The 17,173-nt window shown below is 32.0% G+C and overlaps 1 protein-coding gene across 5 annotated transcripts in view; it reads right to left on the bottom strand.

Moving 5' to 3' along the window:
- The window catches only part of LOC145257709 (uncharacterized), a 217,148-nt gene that overhangs the window by 94,971 nt on the left and 105,004 nt on the right, over positions 1 to 17,173 (bottom strand). The window contains exon 1 of one of the 5 annotated variants that reach the window (XM_080115679.1): positions 1,238 to 1,755. The exons of 3 other annotated variants lie outside the window; for them this stretch is intronic. The gene's annotated coding sequence lies outside the window, so the exon portion shown is untranslated. Of the gene's footprint in view, positions 1 to 319; positions 1,034 to 1,237; positions 1,756 to 17,173 lie in introns of those variants that run through there. One more of the 5 variants, XM_080115680.1, reaches the window with a different exon arrangement.

Here is a 17,173-nt window from a genome sequence, read left to right as displayed (position 1 = left end):
CAGAATGATAAACCGTGATAGCACTTAACATATCAGACAAAAAATATGGCAAGATATGAAAGGACATAAAAAGTAGAAAAAAATAACTAAACCAGTTTTATAGAAAATTTTTTTTATAAAAACAAAAATGTATACAAAAAGAAACCAAGGAAATGATTAAATAGAATCAACTTTGCCAAAGAAAATTATAAATATGATTTTCATAAAAATCATTTTTAGAAAACTTTTCCAAATATTGATTTGGACCGAATGTATTTTTATTAAAGATATCTCTCTCAGACGCAACAGCATAATAATTTCGAACAAAACAAGTTCTTACCTTTTAAAAATCATGTAATGTTTGAAAAAAATATACAGTAAGGTTAAATTATCTTGTCCCAGGCACACTGGATGATGTCACAAAAAGGCAACATAAATAATAAAACAGACATAGAAGAAGCTTTATGACATCATAAATGAATGTCGTTATTATTTAGGGACATTATCCGTTAGAGGTGAAAGACATCATGAAGATGCTACATCATAACATCACAGATGTAGTGATGAATAAAAATTCACCTGCTTGGTAAATTTTGGAATTTTACAAAGCCACTCCCCTTTTTCTTACAAAATACATACAGATGTGTAAATAATCCATATTTAAAAAATAAACTGTTTCTCAGTTTTAAGTTATCGATATTTTTTTTATATATATTAAAAGGTACTTATACAGTTTAAGATTTAATCAAAACGTAGATTCCATGAACAAAGCTTCTTTCTTAGAAGTGCACGCCCGCGGAACTCTTCTGTTTGCCTGTTTCCCACCTGACTACAACTTGGATGTGTTCAAGACTAACATAAAAAAGATTCCTGATAAACCGCCCCCTTAAGTAAGACACTTTATCAAATCTCCATTACTAACGATTACTACGATATTATCCCATTGATTACTGTACATGCAATAACCCTTATCCCCGAGTGGCTTCTGGGCCTTGATAAGTGGTGACTACCATGTAAAAAAAAAAAAAAAAAAAAAAGAAGATCAATGGCTGCTTCAAATGTTTCCGGAATAAACATTTGATTCACTTAAAGATTTGCAGTCTATGTAAAATTTCCTCCTTTTTTTTTTTTTTTTTTGTGTGTGTTCCATACGCCATAGTTCAGTTTTGGTGACTGTACACAAAGAGATCAAATTTCAGTGCTTATTCAGATTGGCACTAATAACAATAAACAAAAATGAAAAATCTTTATACTGTACCTATTTGTCATGGAATGAAGATTTTATATTCCAAAAATCACAAGAATTGATCAAGTAGGTTTTTTTTTTTTACCAATAAGTGATAGACGAGGCCATCTTTTACTCGTAAACATAAGGGGAAGTAATCAGTGATTGACTTAACAGTTTTCATGTTTTCCAGTTGTTTAACGATTATCTGCCCTTGTCCACCGATTCGTTGAACACTTTTTCACCCTCATCGAAACAGAGTAAAATCTGATTTTCTTGAATAAAAATCAAACTAAAATTGAAGTATGTGATTTTTGGAATTCTTTATCTTCATCCTGTAATTGATATGTACATCATGCAAACATTTTAAATGCTGCCAATCTGGATAAACACTCACATTTCAAAGATTAAAAAAATGCATTTTTGATTTATGGAGAAGGTAAAGCATCAGTCAACCTATATATTTTGAGTGATTTTTCAAACAGCTGTTAGAATAATATTATTTTTAATTATTATCACATTCATAATAAATTCACTAAATACCCCCCCCCACAAAAAAATTGTTCAACAAGTATTATTTTATTTATATATGTATATTAGCATTTGTAAATTTTCAAAAAAAAAAAAAAAAGGGGGGGGGTCGTTAAACCAGAAGTTGATATTGTTTTCAAAAAATAAAAATAAAATATTAAGTTACAAGGAACGATCTTGCATTGCTCTCAATTAAAGCATGTATTTAGAGTTTAAAAAAATTGGTAGCAAATCAATTATTGGGGGATGGATGGGGGAGTTCCGAAAAATATAACACTTCACCAAAATTTGGAGGCAGCATTTTTGGTTTTTTAAGAGAATCCAAAACCAATACCAAAACTTTTATTAAAATACAGTAATTAGGCTAGTTTTCGTGAGAGCAGATGCTCGTATTTGTTCTTTCCTAATGAGTGTCATTGTGACTGCATCCAGTAAAGTAGAGATCAGGTGGAGACATTGGGAAAAAATCAGTCATATAATAAAGTAATGAGAAGATGCCATCCATTAAAATAAAACATAGAACCATAACCCCCCACAAAAAAAAAAAAAAAAAAAAAAAAAAAAAAAAAAATCATAGTTGACTATATACACTGTGACAGTATGTATCATAAATAATATACTAAACTATCTACACCCAATATGGTCTTGTATAGTCTATATAATAAAAGTGAATTTTTTTTTTTTTTTTTTTTTTTTACATGGAGTTCACCATTTATCAAGGCCCACGAACCACTCGGGGATAAGGGTTATTGTTTGTACAGTAATCAATGGGATAGTGTAGTAATAGTATTGGAGAATTGATAAAGTGTCATTACTTAAGAGGGCGGTTCATCAGGAATTTGTTTGTGTTGGACTTGAAGACATCCAGGTTGAAGTCGGGAGGGAAACAGGCAAGCGGAACAGAGTTCCACAGGCGTGCAGTTCTAAGAAAGAAGCTTTGTTCATGGAATCTACGTTTTGATTTAGGCACAGATAAGGAGTGGGGGAAATTATTGACGGTGGTTTCAGCTAGTCGGGTGTTTTTTGAAAAAGATTGACGAATGAATGTGCGTCTAGCTCACTTCAATAATCGTGTATGCAAATTTATTTTCATGAGCAAAATTAGGGAAACTTTATCTTAATTGATCGTTAAAAAATAAAGCTAAGAATTTATTCCACTTTTCATAGATAAAAATGCCTATTCCATTGTATTTAATATTTTTGTGACAAAAATAGAAATTAATCTATGGCTACATAGATGCTTTATCTAGAGATTCAGAAGAGAGAGAGAGAAAGAGAGAGAATGCAGTAGTTTATCATTTTATGGAAAATTTATGTTGCATAGTGTTTTAAACTTTACTCACATATTTGCATTTTAAGTAAGATTTAGCTTGCATTTTTTTGGAGGTGGGGGGGGGGGAGGTAAATTTAACCTTGATTAGCCGTTCCGTTTTCTACACTAAGATTTATCTAGTGTGTTACAACAGTGCAAAATCAGTTGTTATTAATAAAAAAATAAATTACTATGCCCCTATTAGTAGCCCTGTTAGTATCTCTACATATATATAAAAGGCACTTTGTGTGAATTCATTACCTATGAACTCCAAAATTGTTGAGCCAATTGTTTAGAGTTTTAGACAAATGTACTTTGTGTCTGGGAGTGTTCGTAGATAGAGACATTCTGATACAAAACCTAAGTATCGAAAATCAATAATCGAAAAAATTCCATTAAAGAAGGAATAGTAAGATTTTGACATCCTTATACAGTCTAACATCACAAGTGCATTTTAGAAGTGTTACCACCACACAAGCAAAAGGGTGTGGAGTATAAAATCAACAGTACGTTCGAAATGAATGACTACAATATATTATGAACTAATTTACTATGGAGAAGGATGTGAAGCTTCCTCCCAGTGCACCGCGGTGGGTTTCCAACTAATTTGATTGAAAAATGAGTGATTTCACAGATTTTGATGTTAATAAAAGTATTGGAAGTGTGGAACATTTATTGATCCGCATTCAATCCCAGGCAACGTTGGGTCTCCCTGCTAGTAACATACAATTATAAGTAAGTTTTTTAAACTATTATTATCATCTTGATTGATATTTTTACATTTTAGCCAAGTTCTAACCTTCTTCAGGTGCATGTTTTCAAACACAGGAAAACCTATTCCAAAATGTAACATAGAACAGATGACTAATAAAATTATTATCACTTAAATATTAAAAAGGAAAAAAAAAATCAGTCAACAAAACTTTTGGGTTCTTTGATACAACAGAGGCACATGAGAAAACTTACTTGTTAACTTTAAAATTAAATTAATGCAAGAAATGGTTTTCTATTCAGTTTTCTTGAAAGGTTTGAAAATTACTTTCGTATTTCAAAGTTTCACTAAAGTAATCTATTAATGGTTGACTTGTTTTTATGGCTGCGAAATTTCGAAATTTGAAAACCTTCAAGAAAAAAATTATTGAATAGAAAGTAATTTTTTGCGTGAACGAAAGTTTAAAGGCAAAGGCCAAGTATCATGGTTCATTTGTGCTTCTAAACCAAAGGCAAAACATTAATTTTCTCGGGTATCTTCCCATGATATTAAAGAACTAAGAAATTAAAAAAAATATTTTTTTTTTAAATAAATTAATAAATTAAAAAAAAATATTTTTAAATGAAACCTTAGAAGGATAATCAAGTCTAAAATTGATTTTGGTAAAATCAACAATTACAATTATAACTTTAGAAATAAAGAATAGCATAAGAATATTTGGCATTTGTCCAGATTGGCGATCTTTTAAACCAACGCGTTTCACGTGAAAACATTACATAGTTACATGCTATGTCTACATTAGTATGAATTCAAACAATTATAAAAAAATGATCAAAAAGTTCTTTCTTGAATTAGTTTAAATACTAAAAATATTTACTCCACACACACGCAACGCCGGGTATCCCCGCTAATTCTTAACATAAGAGAGGGAAGAGCACGTTTTGAATTTATCTTTAGACAGTTTTCGCTTTGACATATTCCAGCTGCTTATGTAACCTGCAAGAAAATTCTAATGTACTCGAGATTGGGTCGTAAACTAAATAAGTACCCTAAAATAAAAATGTGTTCATTCAATGTCGATATTTTGGGATGAAGATGCTATTTCAAACTTTAGCTTACGTGACCGACTGATGGACAGAGTCTTTCACAGAAATGTGAGGATGTACATAAAAGGTTTACATAAGGAATCTCCACTATATAAAAGGAACTTTGTGTGCGTGTGTGACAGTTCATCCCCTATGAACTTGGAAATGGCTTAGCCAACGTTTAAAAGATTTCACACAAAGGTACTTGATGTGTTTGGGAGTGTTCTTGTATAAGTTATGTGTCAGAATGCATTTAATAAGTAACAAAAATCGATAATCGAAGAAATCCCATTAAAGAAGAAAGTTCAGTTTTGACCAAAGTTAACACTTATATACAACCTAACATCACAAGTGCATTTCAGAAGTTTTATCACCACACAAGCAGAAAGGTTAGGCCTATAAAATCAACTATAGATTCTTTTATAAGACAGGGCTGCATTTGAAATAAATGTTTCTTTACAGACTACAATTGAACCATGATACTTGACTTTTGTATGCTTAACTTTGATTCAAGCGATTATGTAAAAAGAATTTCATAAAATCAACAGTTAACTCTTTGATAAGACAGGAGTGCGTTCAAAATGAATATTTCTGTTTAGAGCACAACTGAACTAGGATACTTGACATTAGCATTTAACACTTTAAGTGAAGCCATTATTTGCACGCAATTTTATAAAATCAATAGATTCTCTACAGTGCAATGTAGACTACAATGTATTGTGGACTAAGTCACTGCGGGGAGGCATGTGAAGTTTCCTCCGTGTGCATTAACTAGAACAGGTAATCAGTCAATTTCACAAATTTTGATGACAATAAAAGCATGGGAGAGTGGAACATCTGTTGATCCTCATTCGATCCTGGACAATGTCAAGTCTCCCTATTAGAGAATTAATAAAAGAGGAAAGTTAAAAAAAAAATAAAACGTTGTGACTATTTGTATTTCAAGCTTTGAAATGGGCAATCAAGCAGAGCACTACTGACGTCTGATGCTTTTTATTTTTTTACTACAGAAAAGAAAAAAAAACTACTGAGGCCTGCATGCAACTATGCAATGTGTATGAGGATAATGCTGTTACGGATCTGGTACACCAAAAACAGTGTACTTGATTCCAAAAAGGAAATTCTTCAGTGAGAGATGCTCCTTGCTCTGGTCAGCCAAAGATTATCGACAGTGACCAAGTGAAAATCATAGTTGAACAAGATTGCAGTTTGACAACCAAATTGCAGATAGTCTGAAGATTTCCAAATCCAGCATAGAAAATGGATTGCATTAATACCCATTTTAAAAAATGAACAGACTTTTTAGCTAGCCCAATATTTTGAGATATAAATGCTATTTCAAACTGACGGATTGACGGACAGAGCCTTTCACAGAGATGAGATGTCCATAAAAAGTTTACAAAAAGAATGAAATAAAAGAAAAGGAAATAAAAAAAATAAAACGTGACTCATTGATATCAATGTAACTATCATTCACCAAATTCTGTTTATTTGCAACCAAAGTTGTTAAGCTTTTACATTCACTGAACTGAGTCTCCAGGAAACATTCAGATAAATTGAAAAATAAAAAATTCAAAGTTTTATAAGATATATCAATTTTTGTGTGTTTAATCATTTTTTTTTTTTTTTTAACCTTATATATTATCAATTTTATTTTTTGGTAGCACCTAAAATATGATTAGGTTTCATCTCAATTTGTGTTTCTTTCATTCAAACTGAAATCTTTTATTCAATCACAATATAATACCATTCTCATCTAAACCAAACTGATTTAAAAGATGCAACGCTTTCCTTCTTGATCAGGTGAAAATTGTGAAGAAACCATAAAAAGGTCCACGAAAAAAAATCCACATAAATCTGACAATTACGTAAAAATTTCTTTGGCTAAGTACAAATGTTGATTATCTATCTATTGTAACATTACATATGCACACCAACATTAAGTGGTGTATATATATATATATATATATATATATATATATATATATACATTATCTTCGGTTTGTAGATTAATTTGTTTTGCAGGTGTATGTTCTGTAGTAAGCGATGAATCCTATTCCATCCATAAGATTCTGACAGTTACAAAGATTCCAGGTTAGAATATAGCTGGGAATAATAGTGACTTAGGAAGGGTCACACCAAACTCTTCAAAACTAACAAACTGCGATAAAAACTAAGAATACCATAAAATTATTTGGATTCTTCAGACTACTGTTTCCATCTTGAATGTTATTTTCACGTTTCAGTCGCTGTAACCTCTGATCTTCTTCAGATGTATATCTTCAAATTCGGGAATCTTTCCGTCAAACTCTGCACAGAATTTTGAATAGAACCCTTTATTTAATCCACCCAGGTAGCATGCTCTCATTCTGTCATCCATGAAGTCCAATATAATTCGCAACTGCATTTTGAGGGTCATCCATACTGAGAATTAAACCTTCAACATCTAGAAGAGTTTAACTTACAAATGAATTTTAACAAGTATGTTATCCGCTACAATAGGAGTGTTTGTGAAAAGATTCTCAGAGCTTGGCAGAAAGATTCCCGAGTTTGATAAGATGCACCTGAAGAAGGTTGGAGATTACATTGACCGAAATGTTCTGAAAATATCACTCAAAATGAGAGCAATAGTCAGAAGAATCCAAATAATACGAATTATCAATTCCTATCTAAAAAATTCAGAAACACCATAAAATGAATGTATATTGCAGTGCAGTTGCACAATGTGATGGGAATATGAGGGAGATAACTCCATTTTATTTATTTTTCACTAGCGGGACCTGTGGAAATTCCACAGGGGACTCATATGTAATATATTGATGTTGGCATTCTATAGATGTTCAGTGTAAATGGAGATGCTCTGATATTATTGTAGCTTTTTTGTTAAAACTGCAAAAGTATTTATCTAAGCTAGCAGGAACGCCCGGCAAAACCAGGTCGTAATTCTTGCAGTTTCATATACATTCTTATAGAGTTAATGTTCTATTGATTTTTATATATTATAAAGTTGCGATTTAAAAAAAAAAAAAAATATATATATATATATATATATATATATATATATATGACTTGGGTGCATTAACCTGAATCAAAACCGAAATAAAAACTTATGAAAAAATATATATATATATATATATATATATATATATATATATATATATATATATATATATATATATATATATATATATAACTTGAGTTCTTTCAGTCATAATCGAAACCAAAACCAAAACTTATGAAGAATTCTTGATAAAATTATTTATAAAAAAAATAGATCACTGGAATGCCATCAGTTATAACCGAAACCGAAACTTATGACGAATTCTTGATATAATTATTTAAAAAAAAAAAATAAATGACTTAAGTGCCATCAGCTATAATCGAAACCAAAACTTATGAAGAATTCTTGGTAAAATTATTTTATTACAAGAAATGGAAGTACATAACAAATAAACGACCCAGACAATAACACACACACACTATCGTATTAATATATAGATTACAACTGAACAATTAATAAGACATTTTTTTTATTTTTAACAGATGCATTTTAAAAAACGAAAATTAGTAAACTTAAATAATGAAACACTACTTATTAACAATTATCAAAAATCAATGAAACAATGTAAACCTAACAAACAAAAAATTGTCATTTTTGAGGTAATTGTTTTTGCTTTTAAATAGAAATTTAACAATGACGAATTAATATTAAATAAATTACTTCATAAAAATAATGAAAAATGAAAATAAAAAAAATCGAAACTGTTAAATTAACTATTCCAAATCTGTTAAAATTATTAATATTCTTTCCACACTTTTCTTTTTTTGGAATTTAAAATTCAAATTAAAAAATTTTTATCCTTTTTTTTTTTCTTATCAGAAGTAATGTAATTTATTAAAGTTTACCAAATATTTGTTTAACATTTTATTGGTAAATATTTGTTTATTAATTAACATTCCTTTCTTTGTTGTTGAACAAAAGCTAAAAAGTAAAATTAAAACGCATTTGATAAATTTTACCAAATTTCTAAAAATGTAAACAAAAAAAATAATGTCTTACATTTATTAGTAATTCTTTAAGTTTTAATAAAAATTAAAACTGCCTTTTTGTCAAGTTTTTTGAAAAATAAATGAAGTGTAATCCAACACATTGTGCAACTGTAAAAAAACTTTTTATTGATCATGGCTGACAGAACAAGAATAATCTACTCCAATGGATTAAATAAAAGGTTCGGTTCGGTTTGAAATTCCATATAGATTCTAGAGTCTAAGAAAATGCACTTGTAGGTCGGAGTTGACACTGGGTGAAACGTTGAGAAATAATATAAATTATTTGACGATTAGTGATATTTTTGGTACTAACCAATCAATGCTTATCAGTAAAGATCACTTCAGGATCAGCTTTAATGATTGGTTGCTTTGTTTTATGGCATATCAACCCTTTTTTGGATTACTTAATGCCAAATCCATTACGGCATAATCACGTTGACACACCGGTTCCCGTCAGGTCACCAAAGTTAAGCAACGTTGAGCCTGGTCATTACTAAAATGGGTAAGCAATTTGGGAAGTCCAGGTGCTGTATGTAGGAGGACGTCAACACCTCCCTGCAAAAAGTTGCAAAAACCTAACGTCGTCATCTCCCCTAACGGGAATATACATGCGACTGGGGACCGCTTGTGAATTTCATACTCCCATGAAACTTCCTCCTTTGGAGGAAGCCGGTTAAACCCTGAATAGGGTTGATGCTGACTGCACACACAAATCTAGTAATTTTGGAAAAAGGGTTTATTCTCCAAGTTTATTTATATCTCCAAATCTTTATTCATGGTGTTTGGTTTGATTTTTTTTGGGGGGGGGAGGGGACAAAACAATGTTTTTGTTTATGACTTCACAGAACATGATAGAGTTTTGCAAAGGGAAAAAACCAACAACATCAAAATTTAGTGTATTTTTGTTCAGGAAGCCAGTATCTTCAGGCAGCCTGATCTGGTAGCACATACTGCCCAAACAGGGCTAAAGTAAACCTAGGAAAAATGGTAACTAAGGAGGTAACTCTTCATTCCCACCAACCCCCATATGGGGTCTCATCACCACTATTTTTCTTTAAGTCATACTCAGGACCAAAAGTTAATGGATGTGTCAGGTCTATGGTGAGACAAGCACCTTGATGTTTCAAATTTTGACAGAATATTTTTAAACAAAAAAATTATGAATTAGTTGGAAATCCCAGGCATAAGCTGTTGAAATTGAGAGACTGGTTTAATGAATTTCAACTCAAGTTTAATGTATTTTGGACTGTAAACGCCATGACACAAAAATGTGTTGACAAATGAGACATTTAAGAAATGACAATTTCAAAGGCTGCATTTTGTAATGAAGGACTTGAGTTGGAAATGGCGCATCCTAGTTAGGAACCAAAGTTGAACAGGAAATGCCAGCAGATCAGGCAGAGAATTAAAAAAGAAAAGTAAAGAATTTAGTAGAACTTAACAAAATATTTAATTTCAGTGAAAAAGTATTGTGATCTGAATTTACTCGTCTTATCACAAGCTCAGATTTAGACACAAGGTCAGTTTTTAACGTAAGGAAAACTAAGCTCCTCAAAACGGAATTCTGAATAGAGACGAAATTAAAATTTTATCTCAGTCTAAAAGGATTTTTCCTTCATTGACCAAAGACAGAAAAGATGAAGTATCATATCAGAAGAGATACTACACTTGGTTCTTAGTTAAAAGGCCAAGGAGCTTCTTTTTTTTTTTTCTTTTTATAACTTTTCATACTATTTTCCTTATCTTGGTGGCTACTAAAGTTTACACCATTCTTTAATCTTCTTCAGTGTCTTGTTATAGCTGCTAAATTTCTGAGAATTAAATGAACCCTTTTGACCCTTTTAATTTTGTTTTCAGTTCATTCATCAGGAATTGAACTTATAACCACCAGGTAGAATTCTTTACTTGACATGAACTTGTGATTACATTAATCCTGAGTTTATTGAGACGACTGTCAGCAAATCTTGATTCCATCGGCAAACACCATTGATACATTCACTGATACCAGAGTTCTGCATTCTGCTTCACTGTTCTGGGCAATGTTCAGAATTGATGTTTTATCCAGCCCTGAGGTAGAACCGGATTAATGAATTTTTTATAAATTTGCCTTGTTGACACTGAAGAGCATGACCGAACCAGCATCACTGCATCATGAAAAGAGCTTGCCAAAAGGAGGATATTTGGTACTATACACTCAGAGAATGTAATGCAGACGGTAATGATAAAAAACTTCCTGTCTTTGAAGATCTGCAGCCTTCACCAGCAAAGACCTCCGAAATTTCTGAAAATCTCAACTTGATTCATATTTTACATATAAAATAAAATTGCAAATTTTTCTTTTTTAAATTCAATGAGTCATGGAAAATTCTTTGATTTTGTTTCAAATAGATTCTGTTGCAAATAAAGAACTCTGTGATTCTGATAAAGAACCTATGATAGGTCAATGGTTAACCTTTTACCACTCACGTAGAAAACTTCCTTTCTTTAGTTTAGCGAACAACTTTTTCATTGTTGTTGTTGCCAAAAAGGTGTCCCTCCCCCATTCGCATCCCGCCTTTCATTTTTGAACAGTGCAATCTAAAAATTTTAACCTCTGATATTTCATTATTCTTAGGTAAACCAATTCCGTAAGCAGACATGTGACATTTCTAACAATTTATTCCCATCAATCATAATTGGAATGGACAGACAATCTATAGGCACCATTAAATCTTTAAAGTCTGATTAACTTTGATGCTCTTTACAATAAATAAACAAACAAAAAGAAATTTTAAAGTTTTGCACTTTGTCAATCGCACATTGAATGAAAAAAAAAAATCTAATAAAATCTCATTCAAATCATTTTTTTTTTCACATTCAACATTTAATAATTCCGTATAATAGACTAGAAATTATCCTTTCTATTAATCGGATTCCTCTCCTCATCTTAGACATAACATCCGACCATCATCCGGTGCATCGTATCAATCTCAAGAACGCATAAGGGATTTCGAACTGAACCTGTTATTAAATTCATCTTTTCATTCTACAAGCCATGCCATGGGTAAGAAGTGTTCAGTAATTTTTATCTTATTCTTAGTATCACTTATATATTGTGAGGATTTAACCTCTAGAAGACTTATTTAGACCTGATTAGTATTTCATATCCTTATCCATTGCACATCCTCACGTGAGCAATTTTAGTATGGATTTTGAGAGCCTTAAATCTAATCTTGTTTTTAGAAGTGTTATAATACTACTTATTACCTTACGAGGGGCGTGCAATAAGTAATGCCCCTGACTCACTCCCAGTTGTCTGATCTAGCTGAAATTTTGCATGTGCAATGATTTATATCTCTACGGGTTATGTGGCAAATTACAGCTCTGAACTAATTCTGGTTTCTGTTTTACAGGTGTTTGAACTGAGTCAGGTGTGAAATGGAGCCTGTTGAATGTCGAGCAGTGATCTGGTTTTTGTATTTGAAAGGACGCACACCACAGGAGACTTTTGATGAAATGAAATGAAAGAAACTTATGGTGATAATGCTCCATCATATGATCTTGTAAAACGCTGGCATCGTGAATTCAAACATGGCCGGAAGTCTGTGGAAACAGCTCCCAAATCTGGTCGCCCCCCTTCTGCCATTGATGAGGCATCTGTCCGTCAAGTTGAGGCTGCTATTTTGGAAGATCGGCGCATTACTATTCGCCAAATAGCCCAAGATGTCAAGATTAGTACAGGGTCTGTGCAAACTATCATTCATGACCATTTGCATATGCATAAGGTGTCTGCCAGATGGATTCTCAGGTTACTCACACCATTCCAGAAGTGAGAACGCGTCGAGCGCTCGAGGATGAATTTGGATATGTGCCAAGAAGATGAGTCAAAGTTTTTCAAAAGACTGATTACACAGGATGAAACCTGGGTCCATCACTATGATCCAGAGACCAAAGCCCAGTCAATGCAGTGGAAACACTTGGACTCACCACCTCCAAAGAAGGCAAGGGTGCAGCCCTCTGCTGGCAAGGTCATGCTCACAGTCTTCTGGGACCAGGATGGAGTAGTGATGACAGATTTCCTGGCAAAGGGTACCACAATTACAGGAGCCTACTATGCTTCACTTTTGAGGAAATTAAGGGAAGCTATCAAAATCAAGAGGCGGGGCAAGATCAGCAAAGGTACCCTCCTCATGCAGGACAACACTCCGGTCCACAACTTGCATGTCGCCAGACCAGAAGCACGGGTATGTGGTTATGAAATCCTCCCTACTCTCCTGACGTTGCACCCTCTGACTTTAACCTCTTCTCAGCCATGAAGTTGTTTTTGAAAGGAAAGCGTTTCCCAGATGAAGCAGCCTTGATTTCTGAAGTCACGTCATGGTTGGAGGACCAACCTGGGGTGTTCTACAAAAACAGACTCCAGAGTTGCATCAAACGATGGGAGAAATGGATAACTCTAGGTGGTTCTTATGTAGAGAAAGACTAATAACTGTGCCAAGTTTTGTTGCTCTGGGAAGTGGGTCAGGGGCATTACTTATTGCATGCCCCTCGTGTGTGTGTGTGTGCATATATATATATACATACATAAGTGAACGCGCGCGTGTGTGTCTGTGTACATTTTCCTATGCAATAACTGTCAATTTTCTGTCTACAGACTCGAAATTTGATATACAGGGTACTGAGATTTGGGAAAATCTTTGTAATCCGTTTTCGGCCAAAAATTTGGCTGTTAAGGGGTCAAAGTTCAACGATTTGACCTTTGAGAACTCTACCAAACTCCTCAGACAATTTTGGGTATAAACATTTGAAATTTTAGATATAGGTTCCTTGGACATTGATCCAACTTAATAACTTGATTTGAGCCCAAAACAATAAATTTTAAGCGGTCATAATAGGGGTCAAAGTTAAAAAAATTGACCGCTTTTTTTTTTTTTTTTTTTTTTGTATTTGCTCAATATAAACCTCCAAACACCCGCGCAACGCCGGGCTGAAATGCTAGTATATTATAAACATGACTATATTTGAAAATATTTTCTACCATCAATATATCTCCCTATAGGTAATGCCAAGTGAATATCGCTTATATATATATATATATATATATATATATATATATATATATATTAGGTTGGTGAAAAAATAATGTCGTTTTTTGACGAAGTTGAACGTCAAAAAACAACATTATTTTTGCACCAACCTAATATTTATATATACACATATACACACTTTCCTAATTTTTTTTTTTTTTGTGTGTGTGTATTGATATTCATATTAAAAACACTAACTTTTTCTATTTATTTAAAAAAGAAAATACAACTTTATTATATATGGGTCATGGAATTGCATTCATCGGCAAAACATCTAGCTAATTTGCATATTCTTTTAAACATTCATTTCAATTAAATCCATATTAGTTTTTTTTTTGTTTTTATTTTTGGTTTTCTTATGGAATGATCATCTTTAGTTAACTATTATGTACAATTATATTCATGCAGATATTCTACATGATTTATATTTGTGTAAAAAGGTTTCAGTAAAGACAAACCTCTTTCTATATATATATTTATGTATGCGTAGATATATTTGTTTAAAAAGTGTTGCCTACCAAACTCCTGTCAGTTTTTGGTCTACAGACATGACTTGATATATAGGGTATTCGAACCCATGCAAAACTCTATATTTGGGTTTTAGCTAGGGAAAAATCGGGGCAAAATTGTGAAAATTAAAAAAACTATAATTTTCCAGGACAAAGTCGAAGGATGATATTACGAATATGCATGTGTAACGTAATAGTTATTGGGTTATGTTTCTATTTTTAGCCTTGCAGTAAACATTTCTCCATAGCTCAGGCATTAACGTCAAAGGAAAAAGTAAATCATAAGCTAATAATTTTGGTTTTGATTCTCGGTGGTGGCATACAAGTCATTTTTTTTTTTTTTTTTTTTTAAACTCTTTAAATTATTACTATATATTGGGTCCAATATGATATAATAATAAATACAAAATCTGCATTTATCAAAATATCATATTTAAGCGTATTTTACGACCGAGCGTGTAAGTGAGTGCGCGAATGAGACTTTCAATACTTCTGCTGCTAAGTGGGGTTTTTTACTAAAGCTTATTTAACAGGATTACACAAAAACTACTGAAGAGATTTCCAAAAAAGTTTAATGGAAAGATGGCAAATGAGTAACAGAGTTGTTTTGGATAAAATTGTTCATGCAAGGATTTTTAGTAGTTATTTCAGTCTTCTTTTTTCTTCATCTATTATGTTTTTGTTTTTTCATCATTGTTGTTTTTTGTTTTTTTTACCTCCTAAATAATATCTTTAATTTAAAAAAAAAAAAAAATTCAGTTTTAAGTAAAATAATAAAACAAATGGGAATATTTAAAAAATCAAAATAATTCATAGCTTCAAAAGATAACACTTTTATAGAATAGTTTTTCTTATTGTTCTACCCTGGGAGATTTTAGATATATTTTAGAAATCAAAAAAACATAAGTTCAGTCATACGTGTTTTCTAGAAATTAATCCTTGAAAAATGTTTATTCTTACCTCATTTTTATTATATGACGGAAATTAATTTTTGTTTTAATTATGAGGTAAATACATCATACAGTTAATTCAATAATTTTAAGTTTTACTCAAAGTTTTAATTAATGTATTAATTAAAGCATTCTCATAGTGGATAATACTTTTGGGAGTCATTAAAACATCTATTAAAGTTCCTTCACGGCAAGAACTCGTCTTTCTATCAACAATGCACAGAACTTTTTTTCTGTGTACCTAAATTCCAATAAAACTCATGTTTTTGTCGAGTTTCTTTCAAAGAAATTCCTGTGAGAGACTACCACAAGACTGCTTCCCTAAAGACATTTTTTTTTTAAACTCCATTGTCAATAAATATCTGTCAAGCAATCCTCTGAATTAATTAACCATCATTCTCAATCCTTTCATAATATTGTTCATCAGCCAACTAATTAACCCTTATTCTCAAATGGCTTCTGATCTTATTAAAAGATGTATAATGATAGTATAAAAACATGTTTGATTTTGTTTTTAATTTAACCAGGCTTAATTTCTTTTAATTTTACTGTTGAGCTTTGGTGGAGGTATGCGCTCTACAGAGTGTTAATTTAGATCTTAATGATATTTCTACACATGCTTTTTTTTCATAAACTCTAACAACATAAAGTACACTTAACTTTTATGATGAAAAATAACCTGCACGTTCATTCATCTCTGAAAAGATATTTCATATTGCCTGCATTCCTCTGATAAAAGCATAATGTGAAATATTAAAAAGGAACAATTTTAAATAACATTAACAATGTGATCGTTGATCGTTTACATGGTACATTCCACGCATTCAGTTAACGTTTAACCAACGATGGTTTAATAAGTTGAGGAGTGTTATATGAAATATTCCTATCTTTTAATAACCGAACTTTAACAAATTGCGCATAACACATTATCAAATGCTTTGCATGTAATTTCTTTTGCCTTTTATAATAAAGAATAACAAAATTACTAACGTTAAGCATGAGGAAGTGTTTGAAATAATAAATATAAAAAAAAATGTTAGCATTGGTATAACAGAAGCTTCAGTCCCCACAATCTAACGACACTAATAGCAGCGATGAGAACTTATGGAGTTTAAAGTATCCATGCCGTTTGAGTTACAATAAGGAAAAACGTGCATACTCATAGCTGTTGGCTTTTGTTGTTGGCTGGTGATTGGCATGCATGGATATCGACCAGGTTTAAACAAGCCATGCATGTGTAGTTCCCCTCTGGTGCTGCATGTGAGACGACGCCACAAAAAATAATGAAGAAATGATGAATGTGAGAAGTGTGAAGGGCCAACGTTGCCTTCAAATTTTTGCCAAGTTTCAGAGCAATCTAATGGATGGGGCAAAAGTTATGGGGTAAAAATGTCATTTTGGGCAATTTTAAGGAATTTGTGACCCTTTTTGAGCTGCTGGGAATGCCGAATCTCAGTGAAAATGGACAAACGGTGTAGTTTCACACCTTAAGACGTATATTTGAATCCAGTGCCATGGTAAATCACTATATAGACATACATATACAGGTTTTTGAGTAATATGAAAATAGAGCTCCAAAAAGGCATGTTTTTTTTTAGCTCTAAAAGTCCCAAAGTGATGCGAACCAGAATTTTGCCAGGGTCACCCATACTGAATTTATATTAAGAACAATGGCCTCCACATTTTGGCCAAGTTTCAAGAACATCTAATGGATGAATCAAACGCTATGGAGCAAAAAGTGGCATTTTTGGGCA

The sequence above is a fragment of the Euprymna scolopes genome, chromosome 3, assembly GCF_053919585.1.
Source record: "Euprymna scolopes isolate OS-2025 chromosome 3, ASM5391958v1, whole genome shotgun sequence".
Classification (NCBI taxonomy): Eukaryota; Metazoa; Mollusca; class Cephalopoda; order Sepiida; family Sepiolidae; genus Euprymna; species Euprymna scolopes.
The sequence above is the reverse complement of the archived record's forward strand: the minus strand, read 5'-3'. Positions and strand labels throughout refer to the sequence as shown.